This window comes from Bos javanicus, chromosome 8 (assembly GCF_032452875.1).
Source record: "Bos javanicus breed banteng chromosome 8, ARS-OSU_banteng_1.0, whole genome shotgun sequence".
In the NCBI taxonomy this organism is placed as follows: Eukaryota; Metazoa; Chordata; class Mammalia; order Artiodactyla; family Bovidae; genus Bos; species Bos javanicus.
In genome coordinates this window covers 62,125,777-62,150,189 of record NC_083875.1, presented here as the reverse complement: position 1 = coordinate 62,150,189, position 24,413 = coordinate 62,125,777, and the positions used below count along the sequence as shown (strand labels likewise).

At 42.4% G+C, this 24,413-nt stretch overlaps 1 protein-coding gene across 4 annotated transcripts in view; it reads left to right on the top strand.

The window, feature by feature from the left end:
- The first annotated feature begins 4,645 nt into the window (after positions 1-4,645).
- Positions 4,646-24,413, top strand: part of FBXO10 (F-box protein 10) — a 43,349-nt gene continuing 23,581 nt past the window's right edge. The window contains exons 1-2 of one of the 4 annotated variants that reach the window (XM_061425681.1): positions 4,646-5,345; positions 8,312-8,403. The gene's annotated coding sequence lies outside the window, so the exon portion shown is untranslated. The remainder of the gene's footprint in view (positions 5,346-8,311; positions 8,404-24,413) is intronic. The other 3 variants (XM_061425680.1, XM_061425679.1, XM_061425682.1) reach the window with 3 other exon arrangements.

Sequence of the window (24,413 nt, the reverse complement as noted above, 5' to 3'; positions counted from 1 at the left end):
TCAGGTGGCCAAAGTATTGGAGCTTCAGCATGAGTCCTGCCAGTGAATATTCAGGACTGATATCCCTTAGGATGGACTGGTTGGATCTCCTCGCAGTCCAACAGACTCTCAAGAGTTCTCCAGCACCACAGCCCAAAACCATCAATTCTATGGCGCTCAGCTTTCTTTATGGTCCAACTCTCACATCCATACATGACTACTGGAAAAACCATAGCTTTGACTACATGGACCTTTGTTGGCAAAGTAACATACCTGCTTTTTAACATGCTGTCTAGGTTGGTCGTAGCTTTTCTTCCAAGGAGCAAGCCTCTTAATTTCATGGCTGTGGTCACGATCTGCAGTGATTTTGGAGCCCCAAAAATAAGTCTGTCACTGTTTCCGTTGTTTCTCCATCTATTTGCCATGAAGTTATGGAACCGGATGTCATGAAGTTTCTTGAACTTTGAGTTTTAAGCCAGTTTTTTCACTCTCCTTTTTCACCTTCATCAAGAGGCTCTTTAGTTCATCTTTGCTTTCTGCCATTAGGGTGGTATTGATATTTCTCCTGGCATCTTGATTCCAGCTTGTGCTTCATCCAGCCCTGCATTTTGCATAATGTACTCTGCATATAAGTTAAATAAGCAGGTGACAATATACAGCCTTGATGTACTCCTTTCCCAATTTGGAGCCAGTCCGTTGTTCCATGTCCGTTTCTAACTCTTGCTTCCTGACCTGCATACAGATTTCTCAGGAGGCAGGTCAGGTGGTCTGATATTCCCATCTCTTGAAGAAATTTCCACAGTTTGTTGTGATCCGAAGGCTTTGGCGTAGTCAATGAAGCAGAAATAGATGTTTTTCTGGAATTCTCTTGCTTTTTCCATGATCCAGATCTTGGCAATTTGATCTCTGGTTCCTCTGCCTTTTCTAAATCCAGCTTGAACATCTGGAAGTTGTTGGTTCATGACTGTTGAAGCCTGCCTTGGAGAATTTTGAGCATTACTTTGCTAGAGTGTGAGATGAGTGCAATTGTACAGTAGTTTGAACATTCTCTGGCATTGCCTTTCTTTGGAATTGGAATGAAAACTGACCTTTTGCAGTCCTGTGCCCACTGCTGAGTTTTCCAAATTTGCTGGCATACTGAGTGCAGCACTTTCACAGCATCATCTTTTAGGATTTGAAATAGATCAACTGGAATTCCCTCACCTCCACTAGCTTTGGTTGTAGTCGTGCTTCCTAAAGCCCACTTAACCTCACACTCCAGACTGTCTGGCTCTAGGTGAGTGATCACACCGTCGTGGTTATCTAGGTCATGAAGATCTTTTTGTATAGGACTTCTGTGTATTCTTGCCACCTCTTCTTAATATCTCCTGCTTTTGTTAGAATCATATCATTTCTGTCCTTTATTGTGCCCATTTTTGCATGAAATGTTCTCTTGGGAATCTCTAATTTTCTTGAAGAGATCTCTAGTCTTTCCCATTTGTTTTCCTCTGTTTCTTTGCACTGATCACTGAGGAAGGCTTTCTTATCTCTCCTTGCTATTTTTGGAATTCTGCATTCAGATGGATATATCTTTCCTTTTCTCCTCTGCTTTTTTTTTTTTTCTTTTCTCAGCTATTTGTAAGGCCTCCTCAGACAACCATTTTGCCTTTTTGCATTTTTTTTTTCTTGGGGATGGTTTTGACCACAGCCTCCTGTACAATGTTACAAACCTCCATCCATAGTTCTTCGGGCACTCTATCTATCAGATCTAAAACCTTGAATCTATTTGTCACTTCCACTATATAATCATAAGGGATTTGATTTAGGTCATACCTGAATGGTCTACTGGTTTTCCCTACTTTCTTCAATTTAAGTCTGAATTTGGCAATACGGAGTTCATGATCTGAGCCACACGCAGCTCCTGGTCTTGTTTTTGCTGACTGTAAAGAGCTTCTCCATCTTCGGCTGCAAGGAATATAATCAATCTGATTTTCGTATTGACCATCTGGTGATGTCCACGTGTAGAGTTGTCTCTTGTGTTGTTGGAAGAGGGTGTTTGCTATGACAGTGCATTCTCTTGGCAAAACTCTATTAGCCTTTTCCATGCCTCATTTTGTACTCCAAGGCCAAATCTACCTGTTATTCCAGGTATCTCTTGACTTTCTGCTTTGGCATTCCAGTCCCCTATGTTGAAAAGGGCATCTTTTTTAGTGTTAGTTCTAGAAGGTCCTGTAGGTCTTTGAAGTTAGATTTCTGTAGTTGACATTTTCTTCCAAAATCCAGAGGTCTGTATCAAAATATCTTTTGATCTCCATTTGGCTGACACACAGGCATTTAAAATTTAACAAGTCCAACATTGAGTTCTTGACACCCCCCCCTACCGCCCCCACCAAATATGTTCCCCTTATAATAGTTCCTGGATCCCGGAATGTGCAATCAAGTGGGTCTTAGGAAGCATCACTACAAATAAAGCTAGTGGAGGTGATAGAATTCCAGTTGAGCTATTTCGAATCCTGAAAGATGATGCTGTGAAAGTGCTGCACTCAATATGCCAGCAAATTTGGAAAACTCAGCAGTGGGCACAGGACTGCAAAAGGTCAGTTTTCATTCCAATCCCGAAGAAAGGAAATGCCAAAGAATGCTCAAACTACTGCACAATTGCACTCATCTCACACGCTATAATGCTCAAAATTCTCCAAGCCAGGCTTCAGCAGTACGTGAACCGTGAACTTCCAGATGTTCAAGCTGGTTTTAGAAAAGGCAGAGGAACCAAATATCAAATTGCCAACATCCTCTGGATCATCGAAAAAGCTAAAGAGTTCCAGAAAAACATCTATTTCTGCTTTATTAACTATGTGAAAGCCTTGACTGTGTGGATCACAATAAACTGTGGAAAATTCTTCAAGAGATGGGAATACCAGACCACCTGAGCTGGCTCTTGAGAAACCTGTATGCAGGTCAGGAAGCAACAGTTTGAACTGGACATGGAACAACAGACTGATTCCAAATAGGAAAAGGAGTACGTCAAGGCTGTATATTGTCACCCTGCTTATTTAAATTATATGCAGAGTACATCATGAGAAACGCTGGGCTGGAGGAAACACAGGCTGGAATCAAGATTGCAGTGAGAAATATCAATAACCTCAGATATGCAGATGACACCACCCTTATGGCAGAAAGTGAAGAAGAACTAAAGAGCCTCTTGATGAAAGTGAAAGAGGAGAGTGAAAAAGTTGGCTTAAAGCTCAACATTCAGAAAACTAAGATCATGGCATCTGGTCCCATCACTTCATGGCAAATAGATGGGGAAATAGTAGAAACAGTGGCTGACTTTATTTTTGGGGGCTCCAAAATCACTGCAGATGGTGATTGCAGCCATGAAATTAAAAGACGCTTACTCCTTGGAAGGAAAGTTATGACCAACCTAGATAGCATATTAAAAAGCAGAGACATTACTTTACCAACAAAGGTCTGTCTAGTCAAGGCTATGGTTTTTCCAGTAGTCATATATGGATGTGTGAGTTGGACTATAAAGAAAGCTGAGCGCCAAAGAATTGATGCTTTTGAACTGTGGTGTTGGAGAAGATCCTTGAGAGTCCCTTCAACTACAAGGAGATCCAACCAGTCCATCCTAAAGGAGATCAGTCCTGAACATTCATTGGTAGGACTGATGTTGAAGCTGAAACTCCAATACTTTGGCCACCTGATGCAAAGAGCTGACTCATTTGAAAAGACCCTGATGCTGGGAGGGATTGGGGGCAGGAGGAGAAGGGGACAACAGAGGATGAGATGGCTGGATGGCATCACCGACTCAATGGACATGGGTTTTGGTGGACTCCTGGAGTTGGTGATGGACAGGGAGGCCTGGCGTGCTACAGTTCATGGGGTTGCAAAGAGTCGGACATGACTGAGCGACTGAACTGACACTGATAATAGTTCACAAAATAGCATTTTCATGGATCCAATCACGTTAAGCTAAAAGACTGGGGAATCCCCCTAGTTTCCCCTATCAAGCCTTGAGGCTGACTACCTCAATAAAGTTCCTTGAATCTACTTCCATCTTCACTACCATCACTCCAGTCCAAGTTTTAACCAACCTCCATGCTTCCACTCTTACTTTGTCTATTCTCCACATAGTAGCTGGCATACTTCTTCTTCTTTTTTTTTTTTTTAAGGTTTGGTCTGACTCTTTGTGAACCCATGGACTGTAGCCTGCCAGGCTCCTATGTCCACAGAATTTTCCAGGCAAGAAAATGGGAGTGGGTTGCCATTTCCTTTTTCAAGGGATCTTCCCCACGACTCCTATCATACTAAAAGAGGAAGGGGGGGTCTCAAATCACCCACATCCTTCACCCCTTCTTTGCCTTCCTTTTACATAAAATTTTTAAATCCTTACTGTGCCTTACTAAATGTTGCATGATCTGATCCCTACCTGGCTTTAATTTCACTTACACTGTTCTTTGTCAACACAATAAGCTTCAGACAAACTGGACATCTTCCATTTACCCAAAGAGCAATCTTCTCTTCTTTGCCCCACCCCACCCAAGAGCTTTCATAGAGGCTTTACCGGCCTCTCTTCTGTCTGGCTAACTCCTGACCACCCTCCCTTGCCCCCTAGTTTTAAATCTGGGTTCTTCCCATGCACTTACTACAAATTATTTAAATGATATCTGATTAATGTCTACCTTCTTCACTCAGAAATTAACTTAAGGAGGACAGAAGCCACATCAGCTTTGTTCACGTCTGTGCCCATAATAACAGCAGCAGCAGCAACAAGTATGTGACAGGTAGTGTGTATACATAAAATCATTTAATATATACTCCCAGCATATTATTTGGACCATAGCCAGCGGTCAGTTCGTTGAATGAATGAACCAGCCCCTCTGCGCACACCTACAAAGTTGCTCATTACCTCCTGGAACAGCCCATTACACCGACAGATAACTGGTGACTGGAAGAATCTTCTTCATAGTGACCCCAGTCGCCTGCCTGCAATTTCCACCCACCGATTCTATTTCTGCTCCAGGGGGCCATGCAGTACCAGCCTTAATCGTCCTTCCGCGAGCTCAACTTCGTAGCGTCTGAAGCCTCATCCGCCCCGTTCACGTCTCCCTCTCCCTACCCTCCCTGAGGAGACTCCGGGTTCCTTTCCGCCGCGGTGGTCCGGAAGCCCAGCCCGGCCGCGCGCCCGCCGCTCCCGGCATCCCCTCCCCGCGCGTCACGTGACGGCTGCCGCCCCGCACCAGCGCGGCAAATACCGCCCCTAGGCGGGGCTCGAGGCGTGCCCGCCCCTGGCCCCGCGCCGCAGTCCTCGCTCAGGTGGCTGCGGCCCCGGCGCCCGAGGCCCGCGGTGCTGTGGGCTAGCGCCCCGGACAGCTCCCGGCGAGGTAAGGGGGAGACAGCCCGAGACCCCGGGATGCCCTGGCCCCGGAGCGGGGGGCGGCCCTGGGGAGGGGGCTCGGGCGCCCTGGGGCTGCCTCCCGGGGACCTCGGGCGCTTCGCGAGGCTGCCGGCCAAGGAGTCTGAGCACCTGGCCCCGGCTGCACCGGGAGGGCTGCCCTCAGGCCGCCCGCGGCCCCGCGCTCTGCTGGCACTTGGAGGCTTAGCTGCTCCGGAGAACATCTGTGCCTTGGTTTCCCCTTTTGTGAAACGGGGCCAGGAAGGTGGATCTCTGCGGTTGCCTTCAGCCTGGAGGTTGTGCGAGTCTGTTAATGAAGTCGAAGAGGAAGATGGGAAGAACCCTCATCTCGGAACGCAGGAGCGAGTGTTTGAGGCCAGGCACCTTTTATGTCTTCTGTGTTTTGTGCAAATCGCAAAGCCTGTCCCGAGACTAGTTTCTCCATCTTTAAAGTAAAGGTGATCAATCCTGTCCTGCCTCGCTCACAGGACCACAATGAAGAACAGGTGGAAAAGCCATCTGAAGAGCCAGAACTCAGGGTGTCAGTTACACCTGGATTCATATCCTAGCTCTGCCACTTACTGTGCAACCTCGAGCAGGATAGAACCCTATCTGTTAGAAGAAGATAACAACAGTAATTAGCTCATGAGATTGTTGTGAAGATTAAGTGTAATAGGGCTTAGCACCGTGTCGGGCACAGAAATGCTCAATAATTTGCTATTAGTACAGGTATTAGTAAGCTAGAGAGTCATTCAGGTGAGGGATGTTTAGAATCATCACACTTCCGTTTCTGCATATTTATTCCTAAAAAGAGTGCTGTACTGATTTCCTAAGAACGGGGCCAAGTGGAGTTCTTCCCCATTTCTGTCTGGGCCCCCTTTGCCTTCTCATTTACAGTTGGCATGTGAACCTGTTGTTTCTACCAAGTGAGTCAGTCAGGATGGGAACATTAATGTATTGGAGCAGATGGGTATCAGATTCCCTCTGAGGGGAAAGAGAAGTGCCAGGCGTGTGCTGCCACCAAAAAAAGCACAATACAGTGATTGACTGTCAGAGCTGGAAGATGCCTGGGAAACCATCTACTCCAGTTGTCTCCTTGGGCAAATGGAGAAACTGGACCCAGAACTGAGTACAGGACTTTGATTTTCTCAGAACCTGACAGGATGTTGGCACTGGGTGGTGGAAAGAACACACACTGTTTACCAGATGCTGTGCTTTCCCTGAATTTTAACCTGATTTCTTCATTTATTCAACAAGTATATATGGAGCACTTACTGTGTGCTTGTGTACCTGATAGGATCTGGAGAAGAAACACACACACACATATTCCTCTGCCAGTTCTTAGTACATTTTAAGATAACAATAGGTCCCCAGTGAGCCTTCCTCATAGCAGCTGGCCCCAAGGGACCGATGCACACAGAGGCCTGAATAGTTTCATGATCAGCCCCAGCGGTCCCAGCGCCCTTGTTGAAGCCTGGTGAGATTTTAGAGACTGGAGAAAGCGCTGCTTTGTCAGGCCTTTTAGTAAAGGATTTCCTCAGGCGTACAGTGCTTGGATTTCTTTTTCTGGTTTCAGGCAGCCCTCTTATTGTTTTTAGATTTCTGAAAAGAGCCACCCTCACCTCGGTGCCTTCTTTTTGGTTTCCATGGTTATCAGACGAATTGTATTTTTATGATAACATAAGTAGCTGTCAAGTAATACATGGTCAGGTAGTCCCCAGTTCCCTGCAGTTTGTTTTCTGATGGTGGTTCTCTCTTTTTTTTCAGTTACAGTGCAGCCATAATATCCTTTGCTCCCTCCCAGCCTCTTTCCTTCTTTCCTTTAACAAACATCCATCAGTGGCAGGACCAAGGGGAGTGGTAATAAGTAGAAACAGAAAAAAAAAAAAAAACCAGAACAACAACACATATAGACCCTGGTTTAGGTATCTCAGAATCTTTAGAGGGATAATCCGAAGGGGCAAATCAGTGGGGCTCTGATAAAGATGTAGATTGGGAGCAAGTGAGGGCTTTAAGAGGTGGTAAAGATGGTGTCCTGGGAAACCAAGAAGATACTGAGATGCTTTTCAAGGAAGATGTAAAAGAAACAAGTTCCTTCTGCGTGTGTCAGGCACATAATAATAATAGTACAAGAAGCATTTTGTCCTTTCAGTTTACCTTAATGAATGGATCTTCTCTTAAGTCACCTATCATGGGCTTGCTTTGAAATGTTTCCTTATTTCCCTTGTTAGTCTTTCTTTTAGCCTAGGGATGTATTAGTTCCTACCTGTACACATGCTAATATGTTCATAAAGGTAGATAAAGGTAGATAAGCAGATTCATTTGGTTAATATTTTGTCTTTTCATTTTGGATGTTTAACCATATATCTCATTTCAAAACCAGTTGGGTTCTAAGCAGCCCCATATTTCTTTATTTTTCCAAATAATCTCCCAAGTCTCTTAATGCCCCCATTAGTGAGAATTACGAAGTCTCCCACTTCCAAGCCCCCTGGGGGCTCAGACAGTCCAAAGAAGTCAGTCTTACTCTCCAGAAGGGAGAGAACAGTAGTCTGAGCAGTCTACCCACATTGTTTCTGACGCAGCTGTATCATATGACTATTGAACAGCTGTCCTGCACCATTTAAGGAAGTGTGTCCACTGCTGCTCAGTGCCCTTATTGGACCATGGCCCTGCCAGTTGATCCCATGCTTGGATTCCAAGGTTGGAGCTTTTTAAATTTATGCCACTGTGCTTAGCCATTCTCCCAAAGGGCATGTGTGGAGCTTGAGACTAAGCTGGTTCCCCCAGTCTCCCCTATTTGGGAAGCACATAGAGGCAGCCTTGGTTGGGGTCACCTCAGACCACACAGTAGAGTTATGTATTTTCAAAGCTTTTCTCAGGGTTTGGGAGCTGAATCCTTTCTCGTCCTAACTCTAACCCAAGGCTTTTTGGCAAATCACTTTTACTCCTCTCCAGGATTTTGCCTACCAAGAATACTCAGGAATGCCAACCTTCAACCAGATAGCTCCACCAGGACTTTGGGTGCCAACTCACCTCACTTTTCATAGGTAAGAGTCAAACGGTAATCAATATGTTTATTTTATTGTCTTTGTTTTAAACTTTTAAAAGTATGTGACACAGGAAGTCCAGTGGTCAAGACTCCATGCTTCCACTGCAGGGGGCACGGGTTCAATCCCTGGCCGGGGGACTAAGATCCTGCATGTCTCAGGCACAGCCTAAAAAAAGAGAGAAATACAACCAAGAATGCATGTGGGTAAAATCCATAAATGTATCATTTCACAGTTCTAAGGGAAATACACATGTAACTACCGCCTATGTCAAGAAATAGAACATTGCCAGTAGTCATAGCACCCCCTTCCAAATCAAAACCGCCTCCTTGGAAGAAACTATCTTGACTTTTGTGATAATTGTTTCTTTGCTTTTCTTTGTAGTTTTGTCACCTATGTTTGCATTCTCAGCGATACAGTTACTTTTTTGCTAGGTTTCTAACTTTATACCTGTAGAATCATATTGTGTGCTTTTTGTGTTTGCTTCTTTTGCTCAGCTTGTTTGTGAGCTGAATCCATGTGGTGACTGCACTTACTTTCATCGCTAGCAATGTTTCATGGTATGAATATGTCACAGTAGTGTTATTCATCCTTGTGTTTACAAGTTTCTTATGATATAGTTTCTAAATGCAAAGAACAGTGCCGCCATGAACATCCTTAGACATTTTCTATTGTGTATGTGAATGAGTTTCTTAATTTTTTATGTATTTTTTAAATTCACCATTTAACCATTTTATTTTATTTAAAATTTGTTGACCATGCTGCGTAGCCTGTGGCATCATAGTTCCTTGACCAGGGATCAAACCCGCGCGCCTTGTAGTTAAAGCAGAGAGTCCCAGCCACTGGATAGCCAGGGAAGTCCTGTGAACAAGTTTCTTTAGGTTATATATGTTGAAGAAGAATTTCTTTGCTAGATAATGCCAAATGGTTTTCCAAGTGATTGTACCAATTTACTTTGCTACCAGCAATATGTAACAGTTCCTGTTTTTTCACATCCTTGCAGTGACTTGGTATTGTCAATTTAAAAATTTGAAACTCTTCTTGTAGGTGGTTTTTATTGATATCTCTGTGGTTTTAATTTTCTTTCCTTGGTTACTATTGATGAGCACTTTTTTATTGGTTAATCAGATAGCATCTGTTGTTTGCTGCCTATTCCGTCTTTTGCCTATTTTTCAGCTTTTCTTATTGATTTATCTGAGTTCTGTATAAATTTTGAGTAGTGGTTCCTTGTCAGTTATATGTTTTAAAAGTACCTTCTCCTGCCCTTTTCATCCTCCTAGCTGTTTATCTTAGATCCTGTTCTGTTGAAGCAGGACCTTAGTGGGGATTAACACTCAAATGATGCATTGGAAGAAGTGGTCAGGAAAAGGAGAATGAGGGAAGCAGGATGGAGGGAGGAGAGGAAGAGAAGGATAACTAGGTGAGGTGGCAGTTTTCTGGAGAAGAGACATCAGTGTGTTGTTAGCAGCTGACACTTGTGTCTGGGGGATGGGTGTGCTAGGCAGTAAAGAGGATCTGGGTGGGGCACCAGTGGTATTCCCTATAGTCAAACCTTTCCCTTCTACGTCAACTTCACTCCATCTGGGGACAACCTCTCCAGGATTCTGGTTAGTCACAGTTTCTGGGGAAACTCACAAGTATAAGGTGAGTGGGACAATCCCAGCCACTACCACTGGTCCAAAGATCAAATCATGCCCATCAACTTCCGCTTCCACCATCCGTATTGGTTTCCCTCCTTTGTCCCTTGAATGTAAGAACGAACTCTGTGACAAAGCGACCTGGATCTGGAAGTTTATTTTATTATGTTATTTTTAACCACAGATTCAATGTTTAATGCTTCTAGGACAAGTTTTTCAATTTCTTCTTAAGATAGTTTTTGAGTAATATTTTTCAGGAATTTGTCCCTTTTAAAGTTTCAGATTTATTTATATAAAGTTTGTAATATTTCCTTTCCCTTTTCATGTCTGCAACATCTGTAGCAATATCCTCTTTCCATCTGATTTTATTTCTATGCCTTTTCTTTTTTCTTCTTGAGCTTAGTAGAGGTTTCTTTTGAAGAACCAACTTTTGTCTTCATTGGTTTTCTCCATGGTTGGGTTTTCTATTCCATTAAATTCTGCTTTTTTAAAAAAGAATTTTACTTTCCTAGTATATTTTTTTATTTTTTCCTCTAACTTTTTGAAATGGATGCTTAGTTCATTAAATTCTATACTTTTTATTTTTATTCTTTACATTTAAAGTTAAGCATTTTTTTCCAAATACTGTTTAGTCAGAGCTCATGAGTTTTGATATGTAGTATTTTATTCATTCATTAACACTTTCTAGTATCCAGTGTGATTGCCCTTTTGACTCATAGGTATCTTAGACATGTTTTCTTCATTTCCAAGGATATGAGTATTTTCTAGTTATCTTTTATTAATTGATTGTAGTCAGTGAGCTTGTTCTGTATAATCTTAATCTTTTAAATTTGTTGAAATTTCTTTTAGGGCTCTGTTTTGAGTTTTTATAAGTGTTATATGTGTGCTTGAAAATAATTTGTATTCTTTAATTATTGGATTCTCTGTAATAGTTCTTTGTAATGCCATTAGATCAAGTTTATTAATTATTTTAAATTCTTGATCCTTACTGATTTTTTTTTGCTTATCTTAGCTATTATAGAGAAATGTGTTAAAATATACAACTATGATAATGACATTGTCTATTTTACCTTTTAATTTATTGCTTTTATATCTTTGAGCCCAATTATCAAGTGCATACAAATATGAAGTTGTTCTACTTCTTGGTGTACTAACCTTATTTTTTTTAGCCTTAACTCTATTTTATCTGATACCAGTATAGCCATACCATCTTTTTTGGTTAGTTTATGCAAGGTATATCTTTTCCTATCCTTTTTGTTTCACCCTTTCTGTTTCTGTGTGTTTTAAGAATGTCTGTTATAAATAGCATATAGTTGGGGTTTGGTTTTTTATAGTCTTTGTCTCTTAGGTGGAACATTTAGTCCGTATTCATTTAATACAACCATGGATGTATTGAGGTTTAAGTTTGTCGTCCTATTTTATGTTTCAGCGCGTTTGTCCTGCTAGTTCTCCCTTTATTTTAGCTCTCTTTTTCCTGTTGGGGAGGTGGTTTTTAATCACTGCTTTTACCCCCTTCTTCTAGTTTCAAACGGACATTATGCTCTTCTTGCTCTTCTTTTAATGGTTACCCTTGAAATTTCAATTTAACCAAAGTTGATAAATTATGGAAATGATAAATGTCTCTACTCTTCTTTTGGATGGTACAAAACCTTAGGCCACTTGAACTGTCTTTTCCTTTGCCACTTATTGGCAACTTGTTATAATACAGTGTGTCAGCTTTGATTAGAGTCATTTAAGGACCGGGAGATGGAACCAGTGAGATAAGGGAGGAAAAAAAGTGAGAGAGTAAAGAATTTCCTTAAGAAAACTCTGCGTATACCTGTCAGAACTCTCTTGGTTGCAAATGACCAGCTTAGGCACTCTTAACTTTAAAAAGAAACTCTATTGGCTTATAAAACTGCATAGCTGGATCCAGGGGCCAAAATATTCTTAGGGTGTTTCTCTATCTCTCATAGTCACTTAACCTTGTGTGTCTTAGTTTGGCTTTGTTCCTCAGATGGAATCGTCTGAGTTGTCCCCGTGCCTGGCAAGGGGGGATGGTTTATTCTGATCATCTACTTTGGGCCGGGGATCCATCCTCTGTGATGAAGGGCTGAAGCACTTTGCATGACAGCCCCTAGACTCGGGACTAAATGAAGTGGGAGCGGGGTTCTTCTAAAAAAACCAAAAGAGGGAAGGTGCAGACTTCCCTGGTAGTCCAGTGGTTAAGAATCCACCTGCCTGTGGAAGGGACACAGGTTCGATCCCTGGTCCAGGAAGATCCCACATCCTGAGGGCCCACTAAGCCCATGCACCACAACTACTGAAGCATGTGCACTCAGAGCCTGTGCCCTGCAACAGGAGAAGCCACCACAGTGAGAAGCCCACACAACCCACAAAGACCTGCCACACCGCCTGTGTGCAGCAACAAAGACCCAGCACAGCCAACAGTAAATAAAAATTGTGAAGAGGGAAAATGTGCTGGGCAGACCAAAGTTACAGCTACCACAGTCACTGCACTGAGTAATGGCTGACAGATACAAAGAAAGAAGAGGGTTAGAGAGGTTGCAATTGGAATTAACTCTGTTAATCTTTATAAGAAAAAAGTGGGAGGACATCACCTATTCATGAGCCCACTGACAGGGAAGGAGGAGGCTGGTCAAACAATTCCTTTACTCACTCTGGACACCTTGGCATTGTTGGCTGAGGACATCTTGGTGGTTGACAGCAGCAGACACGTGGGGCTCTAGTATGTATAGATGTTTTCAACATGTCAGCCGTGGTGCTTGCCATTCCCACAGCCCTTTCTAAGGGAAAGTTCTACATCCATAACTCCTGTTCATGGAGTGGCAGCCCCAGACAGCTGTGTTTCTACCATAAAATCTTGCTCTACCCCTACACCCTGGTCAAAATTTAACTGAACCAGAGATGGACATCAGACCCAGGAACAGCCAATTGCTGGCCTCACCAGGAACCTGTGATGTGACCCAGTGTAAAAGAAGACGCGTGTTCTCTTAGACATTTAAACTGCGGATACAGAAGGACACTTAGCTACAGAAATTGAGGCTGAAATGGTACGTATAAAGAAGCCATGAGGTAGAGTCAAGCCTTTGAGGAGCCCTGGCTAACTGATCTTAGGAGGAAGCAGAAGCCATGAAGGAGAGAAATGTTATGTAGACTCCAAACAAGAGGAGAATAGAGGAGATCCTTGGAGGGTGGCTGAGTCATGTGATGAGTGAAGACCCAGACTGCAGCTGCTGAGGGCCTTGGGGCTGCCATTGATCCAGACCTACTATGTTTCTATTCTTGTGTTTCTTTAAAAATCCATTCTCTTAAATGCCACATAAACCCTTATGATAAGCTCTCTGTTGTTAGCTCTTGGAGTCAAGAGACTCACTAGAACAGACACTCAGAACTTAGGGTCAGTGCCGACATGGGTGGATTTCTGTTGCTGCCAGTGCTCTTTCAGTGATGCTGTTCTGAAAAGAAACCTCATTCTCTTTGCCATCAAATGGCATCAGGTAGCTCAGTTGCAATAAGAATCCTCTGCACCCGCTGCTTGGCCTGGTGGGACTGTCTGCTTTGTGGGCCAGGAAGGGCGGCCGTGACCTCCATTCCGTCTCTGTTCTTGTATCTCATCTGACTACAGAAGACCATCACTTACTATGATTTGTTTTTCTAAGAGGTTGGAGGGTTGATTCAAAGGCAGTACAGAAAGAGAAGGAATTTAGAGAAAGGAAAGAGTCAGTAACAGGGAATTCATCACTATTGATTGTGTGTTTACTATGTGTCAGGCTCAATGTTAAGTAATTTCCATTCATTGTCTCATTGTAGTCTCACAACAACTCCTGAGGGTTTTATTATCGCCACCCCCCCCACTTTAATAGATGAGGAAGCTGAGACCCAGATGTTCTGACTCCATTGAACATGTGATCTCAGGTGTAAAATAATAAGCACTTGGTGTGGAATTGTCTCAAGCTGAGAGTGATTGAAGAGAAATTTCTGGGAAGCTGTATGTGGCGGAGAGGCAGGAGGTGGTGAGAAAGAGACATAAGATCTGTTTCCTCTGCAGACCAAGCCGCCTGGGAGGAGGCCAGAGGGAGGCCACCAGAACATCTGGGTTGGTTGGGGTCGGTTGAAGGTCTCTGTTCATTCCTCCTCCTGCTGCTACACTTGCTGCCTGCTGGCCAGAGGGCTGCTGCTGGGCACAGGTGCCTTGATTGTCACAAATACTGGCTTGAGGTCCTAAATCTTTGGCCCAGGCTTCCTAACTGAGTCTTGCTGTGTCACATCCAGCTCAGACACGGTGTGATACTCTAATGCATAATAATTGCAGGAGTAAATTCATGCTTGTTTCATGATCTGTGAGTTTTGTGTAACGGTGAGGTTAGAAGGTCCTTTACCATCATGGCACAAGTTAGGAACCCCAGAACCTCAGGAAGGAAACTAGGAGGCAGGGGCTTTGGACTCAGTCCAGGCTGGGAATGGCAGCTGTACTGCTTGCTGAATAAAAGATGGAATAACCTTTATTCCTGGAATCGGATATGAGAAGACTACCACCTCTCAGGTGGTTAGAAGTGCTTACTGAGATGGCATATAAAAAGTACCTGGCATTTAGTAAGCCCTCAACCTTTCCCTGCCCCCTCAAGGTCACCCAGTGAACTAGAATCTGATTCAAATCCAGATTTTGGGTTTCCCTGACCCAGTGCACTCTCCTAGGTGAGAATAAATGGCAGTGCATTGAAGGAGAAAAAGTGGGTCCTTATAGCTCCCAGCCACACTCAGCCCTGTAAATGCGCCAGAACACAGAATTCTTGTCTGTGTCATCAAATTTCAAAGCGGAAAGTAAGAAACAGTTGGTTGTTTCTCAGGCTGAAGAGTACTGAGGTTTGAAGAAATGATAAAAAGCCCAAATGAGATCTGTCATCTTCAAGGTTTTAAGCTTTGTTTCCTTTTCCGGTAGAGTGTGTACATGTGTAAGTGTAGGTATGTGTAGGGAGCTCTTTCATGGTTCACTGTATTTCAATCTCTGTGTACTTTCAAACTAAGATCAACAAAGCTCTAGGAAATGTACTTGATTTGAAGAAAAGTCTAAAATCATTAACCTATTACGGTTCCTCAACTAATACAGTTTGTATTTAGTACGCTTCAGAACAGGGGATGAGAATTGCTTCGTTTTTCCTTTGAAAATACTAGAATCCTGAACTGTCCTGGCTCTTTTCCCTTGCTTTTTTGTTAAAAGCAAAATTCCCACCGCTTTGATCTACTACTGGGGCTTCCCCTAGGTAGAAAGTAGGTACATTTTCTTCATTATACAAACGTGGGACAGGAGCGCATGGGTTGTTGAGTTCCACCTTCAGGGCTATCCGGTGGGGGAGAGGTGGACCCCGACTCCTGAGTCTGCGTGGGCCCTTTTTGTCTGACTCTTCTCAGGATGGTTAGGGCCATCTGTGCTGGGACTCACGGCAGCTCCTTACTGCCCTCAAGTTAACAAAAACTCTGCAGGAACTGAACCAGCTGATCTTTCTCCCTGACCCCTTCAGACTCCTAGAGCTTCAGCCAGACTGAGTTTCTTTCTGTATCCTCTGTGCTGTGATTAGTCGCTCAGTCATTTCTGATTCTTTATGATCCCATGGACTATACAGCCCACCAGGCTTCTCTGTCTATGGGATTCTCCAGGCAAGAAACCTGGAGTGGGTTGCCATGCCCTCCTCCAGATGATCTTCCCAACCCAAGGATCAAACCCAGGTCTCCCACATTGCAGGCAGATTCTTCACTGTCTGAGCCACCAGGGAAGCCCAGCCAAAATTTCCTGCCTGGGGGCTTGGCTGACCCTCTCCTCTGTCCACAGTCCCCATTCATCTTTTCTCTGGATGCCCCAACATCACCCCGTATCTCTGACATCAGCTCTTCCATGAAACTTAATGATTAAAAACCCAGACATTGGGGTAAGGTCTGGTTTCAAAAGGGGGCTCTGCGGCTCTTTAGCAGAGTAATTTGGAGTAAGCCATTTGTCACCTAAGTTCTCTCACTTAGTTTCTTTATGTATAAGATAAAGACAATAATAATTTTAAATCAGTGCTGCTTAAACATATAGTACATACGAATTCCTTGTAAAATTGTTAAAATGCCAATTCTGATCCAATAGTTATGCAATGGTGCCCAAGTGCTGGCATTTCTAACCAGTTCTTATAGGTCCTAGAAACAACATTCTGAGTTGTAAGGCTTTTGAAGAGATGCTGAGAGAATAAAAGGAAATAACGCATGAAATGTGCTTAATGGTGTGCCCTTCAGACAGTCATGCTAAGTAAACAGTAGCTCCTGCTGTTTTTGTTGCCTTCTCTTGTGACTGGCTGCTTCCCCCAGCTAGGGGGTCACATTTTTATTCTTTACACACAGGCTTTCCCTCTTATGGCACGGATCACTTTTTCCTTGTACTGTGGTTTTTGGGGGTGGGGGAAGTGGTGGTAGTGATAGCTTCATCTCCTGCCAGACCTGAGGGTGAGGTCTTTATATTATTTCTGACTCTCTCATAGTACTTACCACAGAGTCTTATACATAGCAAATGTTGACCACATACTTGGGTTTTCTTTACTTTCTTTTTTTTTTTAATTCCACAAGGATCTGTCTCGAAGTGTGGATTCTACAGCTGAGGCTGTCCTAATACTGTACACCAGATAACTGATGATAGTGATCATTCATTCATTCAGTAAGTGTTTATTAAGCACCTACTGTGGGCCAAGCATGGTTCTAGGCAGCTTACAAAGCAGCTTACATTTTACTCAGGGGAGACAGACCGTAAGTTGAAGCCTTAAATAAAACGATAAGCTACTTGAGGGCAGAGAATGTCTAATTGGTTGCAGTGAATTTCTCTACAGCAGGTGTTCAGGTGCTGCGTCACCTGGCCACCCTGCATCTGCGTGTGCTGCCTCGCTCCTCACACGGGTAGTCCCTATGCTGTAACTCGCTACTCCTCCCATCCCCTGTACCCACCCCACACTCCACTCTCCCAAGAGCATTAGTGAGCTGCAGAGATGCCACTAGAGGTTTTATTCCTGACCCCAACTTGCTGACCCGTCATGATATGCAGTGATCTAAATGGCACAGCCGCCACCCTCTTGGAAGCAGTGGCAGCCTGAACGGCACAGCAGTGCTTCAGTTCCGGTGCCTTACGTTGACCAGAATTCTGTATGGTTTTCTCAGGGTGTTTGCTCCCAGTCTCTCTCCACTTCATGCCATTTAGATGTTAGGTTGGCAAGGCATTGGTCACCTTCACTCTCTCTAGTGATCTCACGCCATAGCTTTAAATGGCATTCTGGTCTCTGTTCAAATGTCACTTCCTTGACGTGGGCACACACACATATACCCCTTAGCCTGCTTTATTTGTCTTTTCAGCGTTTATGTTATTATTTTTTTAAATGTACTTTCTGTCCCTGAAGGTCTTGTTTACTGGTTGTTAGTACTTGGAACAGTGCCTAGCACAATATTAGACAATTGATGAATATTTGTTGAATAAATGATTTATTTTCCTTTGGAAATTCTCAAAATCCTCATGGAGGATAGCAAGATAGCCATTGTGAGCCTGTTTACAGATAAGGAAACAAGCTCACAGATGTTAAAGGATTTGCCTCAAGTCACGGGGCTAGGAAGGGAGAGAGTCTACTTGTTGAGAGCCAGGTTTCATAGGATTCATCTCCCAAGGGAATGGCCCCTGCCTTCCCCACTGAGACTGGGGACACTCAGGTGGCCCAGAGGCATGTGGATCCCTCCAGTGTGGTTAGGTAGGGACCTCACAGAAACCTTGAGTTCTCACACTCTTGGAAACACATTTTAAAAGGAATAGTTTGAGCCCTGCCTCAGGACCTGCTCCCTCCCATCTAAACAGATTCCCATTGTTATCAGTTATTTACAGGCACAAGCCCTGGGGAACATTTGTTACTTTTAATTCTATGGCTCAGAAGCCCCAGTGACAAAGAAAAGGGGGAGAGGGCAAAACTTGTATACTTTTCTTAAAATTGAAATATAGCCGGTTTAAAATATTGCATTAGTTTCAGGTATACAGAGTGATTTAGTTATTTATTTTTTAGATTATTTTCCATTATGTTGCTGTAAGATACTGAATATAGTTCTCTGTGCTATATGGTAAATTCCTGTTGCCTGTCTACTTTATGTATGAGTGCCGAGTGCTAAGTCACTTCAGTTGCGTCCGACTCTTTGTGACCCTATGGACCTAGCCTGCCAGGTTCCTCTGTCCATGGGGATTCTCCAGGCAAGAATACTGGAGTGGGTTGCCATGCCCTCCTCCAGGGGATCTTCCCAACCTAGGGATCAAACCCATGTCACTTAGTCTTCTGCATTGGCAGGCCGGTCCTTTACCACTAGCGCCACCTGGGAAGCCCACTCTATGTATAGTATGATAGTTTGTTGATCTCATACCCATAAATTACTCCACCCAACCCTGCCCTTTGGTAACCATAAATTTGTTTGCTGCTGCTGCTGCTGCTAAGTTGCTTCAGTCGTGTCCGACTCTGTGCGACCCCATAGACGGCAGCCCACCAGGCTCCCCCGTCCCTGGGATTCTCCAGGCAAGAACACTGGAGTGGGTTGCCATTTCCTTCTCCAGTGCATGAAAGTGAAAAGTAAAAGTGAAGTCACTCAGTCGGGTCCGACTCTAGCGACCCCATGGACTTCAGCCTAGCAGGCTCCTCTGTCCATGGGATTTTCTAGGCAAAAGTACTGGAGTGGGGTGCCGTTGCCTTCTCCAAATTTGTTTTCTATGTGAGTGTATTTCTGTTTTGTGTATATATTTATTTGTATTATTTTGTAGATTCCACATGTAAGTGGTACCATATATTTGTCTTTGTGTGACTTACTTCACTAAGTATGATATTCTCTATCGAGTCCATCCATGTTGCTGCAGATGGCTGAGTAATATTGCATAGTTGCTCAGTTGTGTCCAACTCTTTGCAACCCCATGGACTGTAGCTTGTCAGGCTCCTCTATCCATGGAATTTTTCAGGCAAGAGTACTGGAGAGGGTAGCCATTCCCTTCTCCAGGGGATCTTCCCAACCCAGGGACTGAACCTAGGTCTCCCCATTGCAGGCAGATTCCTTATGGTCTGAGCCACCAGGGAAGTCGTAATGGCCAAGAATTTTCCATATACGCCACATCTTAAGCCAGTCATGTGTTGATGGGCACTTGGAATGCTTCCTTATCTTGGCTAATGTAAATAATGCTGCTGTGAACATTGGGGTGCATGCATCTTTTCAAATTAAAGTTTTCTCTAGATATATACCCAGGAGTGGGATTGAAGGATCATATGGTAGCTCTATTTTTAGTTTTTTAAGGAACCCCCGTGCTGTTTTCCATAGTGGCTGCACCAATTTACATTCTGACCTACAGTGTAGGAAGATTCTGTTTTATCCACACCCTCTCCAGCATTTTTTATTTGTAGAGTTTTTGATGATGGCCATTCTGACTGTGTGACATGATACATCATTGTGGTTTGGATTTGCATTTCTCTAATTAGCAATGTTGAGCATCTTTTCATGTGCCTGTTGACTATCTATATGTCTTCTTTGGAGAGATGTCTATTTAGGTCTTCTGTCCATTTTTTGATTGGGTAGTTTTGGTTTTTGTTTCATTTTAATATTGAGTTGTATGAGTTGTTTGTGTTATTTTGAGCATTAACCCCTTATCAGCCACATTGCACATATTTTCTCCTTTTGTAGATTGTCTTTTCATTTTGTTGATGGTTTCCTTTGTTGTGCAAAAGTGAAATGTTGCTTTTATTTCTTTTGCCTTGCGAGACTGATGTAAGAAAACATTGCTATGATTTATGTCAGAGAATGTTTTGCCTGTGTTCTCTTGTGGGAGTTTTATGGTGTCATGGCTTACCTTTAGGTCTTTAAACCATGTTGAGTTTATTTTTGTATGTACTATGAGGGAGTGCTCTAGTTTCATTGATTGACATGTTGCTGTCCATCTTTCCTCACACCACTTGTTGAGGAGACTGTCCTTTCTCCATTGTATATTCTTGGCTTCTTTGTCATAAACTAATTTGACTGTAGGTGTGTGGGTTTGTTTCTGGGCGCTCAAGTCTGTTCCATTGGTCTATATGGCTGTTTTTGTGCCAGTGCTATACTGTTTTGATTGCTATATCTTTGTAATATAGTCTGAAGTCTGAAAGGGTTATATTTTCAACTTTGTTCTTTTTTCTCAGAATTGGCACTCACTCAGAATTGCTTTGACAATCCTGGATCTTTTGTGGCTCCATATAAATTTTAGGATTATTTGTTCTAGTTCTGTGAAAAATATAATTTTTCACAGGTATTTTGATAAGAATTGCATTAAACCTGTAGATTGATTTGAGTTGTATGGCCATTTTAATAGCATTCATTCTTCCAGTCCAAGAGCGTTGGACAGTTTTCCATTTCTTTGAATCATCTTCAGTTTCCTTTATCAGTGTATTATAGCTTTCAACATACCTGTCTTTCACTTCCTTCGTTAAGTTTATTCCTAAATTGTTTTTTGTTTGCTTTTGACCTTGTTTTAAACAGGGTTGTTACTTTCTGTTTCTGATATTTCATTGATAGTATAAAGAAATGTAACAGATTTCCCTATGTTAATCTTATATCCTGCTACCTTGCAAAATTTATTTACTCTAATAGTTTTTATGTGGAGACTTTGTATAGAGAGAGTATCTTGTCATCTGCAAATAGTGACAGTTTTACCTTTTTTCCAATTTGGATACCTTTTATTTTCTTTGTTATCTGATTTCTGTGGCTAGAGCTTCCAATACAATGTTGAATAGAAGTGGTGAGAGTGGGTATCCTTGTCTTATTCCTGAATTTAGTGGGAAGGCTTTCAGCTTTTTACTGTTCAACTTTTTACTGTTTATTATGTTGGATGTGGGTTTACCATAAATATTAATAACTTTTATTATGTTGAGATATAGTCCTTCTATACCTACCTTAGTGAGATTTTTTTTATTATGAATAGATGTTGGGTTTTATCAAATGCTTTTTCTGTGTATATTGAGATGATCTTGTGGGAATATATATATATTTTTAAGTGTTACCTGGTTATAGAAATCCCTGTTGCTGCATGGATCCCCATGGATTAATGTTGTAAAGATATAGTAAATAATGCCAAATGGAACAACAGAGAATGTGACATTTGCATGAAAGGAAATCCTCTCTGAGCTCAGAGAGCTCCTCAAGGGAGACTTATCAGCTGCAGTGAACACTGGGGTACGTGTATTTCTTCTGATTACAATTTGCTGTGGTTATACAGTTAGGATTGGGATTGCTGGATACTTCTATACTCTTCTCCTTAGTGGTTGTACCAATTTATGTTCCCACCATCAGTGTAGGAGAGGTTCCTTTTCTCCACACCCTCTCTAGCATTTATTGTTTGTTGACTTTTTGATGATGGCTGTTGGCCATTCTGACTGGTGTGAGGTAATACTTCACAGTGGTTTTGATTTGCATTTCTCTAATAATTAGTGATTTTGAGCATATTTTCATGTTCCTCTTGGCTATCTGTATGTCCTCTTTGGAGAAATGTCTTCTGCCCATTTTTGATTGGGTTGTTTGTTTTTTTGATACTGACATGCATGAGCTATTTGTATATTTTGGAGATTAATCCCATGTTGGTCACCTCACTGGCAAATATTTTCTTCTATTATTTGAGTGTGTTTTTTTTTTTCATTTTGTTTATGGTTTCCTTTGCTGTGCAAAAGGTTTTATGTTTAATTAGGTCCCATTTGTCTATTTTTGTTTTTATTTTCATGACTCTAGGAGGTGGATCCAAAAAGATACTGCTGTGATTTACATCAAAAAGTGTTCTGTGTTTCCTCTTAAAAATTATATAGCAGCTGGTCTTCCATTTAGATTTCTAATCCGTTTTGAGTTTGTGTATGGTATTAGAGAATGTTTGAATTTCATTCTTTTATATTTAGCTGTCTAGTTTTCCTAGCATCACTTATTGAAGAGACTGTATCTCTCCCTTATATATTCTTGTCTCCTTTGACATAGATTAATTGACCATAGGTGCTAGGTTCATTTCTGGGCTTTCTGTCCTGTTTGATTTATTGGTTTATACTTCTTTTTTTGTGGGTGCCACTACCATACTATTTTGATTAGTGTAGCTTTGTAGTATAGTCTGAAATCAAGGTGCCTGATTCCTCCATCCCCATTTTGCTTTCATAAGATTGCTTTGGCTATTCAGAGTCTTTTATGTTTCCATGAAAATTTTAAAAATCCTTGTTCCAGTTCTGTGGAAAATGCCATTGGTAATTTGACAGGTATTGCATTGAATCTGTAGATTGCCTTAGGTAGTATAGTCATTTTGACAGTATTGATTCTTCTGATTCAAGAACATGGTATATCTTTCCATCTGTTTGTGTCATCTTCAATTTCTTTCATCAGGATCCAATAGTTTTCAGAGCACAGGTCTTTTGCCTCCTTGTGTGTATGTCTGTATGTCTTAGTTGCTCAGTTCAGTTTAGTTCAGTCACTCAGTCACGTCCGACTCTTTGCTACCCCATGGACTGCAGCACGCCAGGCCTCCCTGTCCATCACCAATTCCCAGAGTTTACTCAAACTCCTGTCTATTGAGTCAGTGATGCCATCCAACCATCTCATCCTCCGTCATCCCTTTCTCCTCCCGCCTTCAATCTTTCCCAGCATCAGGGTCTTTTCAAATGAGTCAGCTCTTCACATCAGGTGGCCAAAGTATTGGAGTTTCAGCTTTAACATCAGTCCTTCCAATGAATATTCGGGACTAATTTCCTTTACAATTGACTAGTTGGATCTCCTTGCAGTCCAAGTCCCACAGGAGTCTTCTCCAACACCACAGTTCAAAAGCATCAATTCTTTGGTGCTCAGCTTTCTTTATAGTCCAACTCTCACATCCATACATGACTACTGGAAAAACCATAGCCTTGACTAGACGGACCTTTGTTGGCAAAGTAATGTCTCTGCTTTTTAATATACTATTTGCTGCTGCTGCTAAGTCGCTTCAGTCGTGTCCGACTCTGTGCGACCCCATAGATGGCAGCCCGCCAGGCTCCCTTGTCCCTGGGATTCTCCAGCAAGAACACTGGAGTGGGTTGCCATCTCCTTCTCCAATGCATGAAAGTAAAAAGTGAAAGTGAAGTCGTTCAGTCGTGTCCAACTCTTCAAGACCCCATGCGTGGACTGCAGCCTACCAGGCTCCTCCATCCATGGGATTTTCCAGGCAAGAGTACTGGAGTGGGGTGCCATTGCCTTCCCCAATATACTATCTAGGTTGGTCATAACTTTCCTTTCAAGGAGTAAGTGTTTTTTAATTTCATGGCTCCAGTCACCATCTACAGTGATTTTGGAGCCCAGAAAAAATAAAGTCTCTCACTGTTTCCATTGTTTCCCTATCTATTTGCCATGAAGTGATGGGACCAGATGCCATGATCTTAGTTTTCTGAATGTTGAGCTTTAAGCCAACTTTTTCATTCTCCTCTTTCACTTTCATCAAGAGGCTTTTTAGTTTCTCTTCACTTTCTGCCAGAAGGGTGGTGTCATCTGCATAACTGAAGTTATTGATATTTCTCCTGGCAATCTTGATTCCAGCTTGTGCTTCATCCAGCCCAGCATTTCTCATGATGTACTCTACCTATAAAATTAAAAGTTAGTTGCTCAGTCAGGTTCAACTCTTGCAATCCCATGGACTTGTAGCCCACCAGGCTCCTCTGTCCATGGGATTCTCTAGGCAAGAATACTGGAGTGGGTTGCCATTTCCTTCTCCAGGGGATCTTCCCAACCCAGGGATCAAATCCAAGTCTTGTGCACTGCAGGCAGATTCTTTACTGTCTGAGCCACCAGGGAAGCCCCTTTGCCTCCTTAGGTAAGTTTATTAATAGGTATTTTATTCTTTCTGATGCAATGGTAAATAAAATTGTTTCCTTAATTTCTCTTTCTGATCTTTTGTTGTTAGTGTATAGCAATGCAAGAGACTTCTGTGTCCTGCAACTTTACCGAATTCATTGATTAGCTCTAGTATTTTTCTGGTAGCATCTTTAGGATTTTGTAAGTATAGTATCATGTCATCTGCAAACAATGATAGTTTTACTTCCCTTCCAATTTGGATTCCTTTTATTTCTTTTTCTTCTGTGATTGCTGTGGCTAGGACTGTGTTGAATAAAAGTGGCAAGAGTGGACATCCTTGTCTTGTTTCTGATCTTGGAGGAAATGCTTTCACCTTTCCACTGTTGAGGACAATGTTAGCTTTGGGTTTGTTATGTAGAGTTATGTAAGTTCCCTCTGTGCCCACTTTTTGACGAGAGTTTTTTTTAAACCACAGATGGGTGTTGAATTTTGTCAAAAGCTTTTTCTGCATCTTTTGAGATGATCATA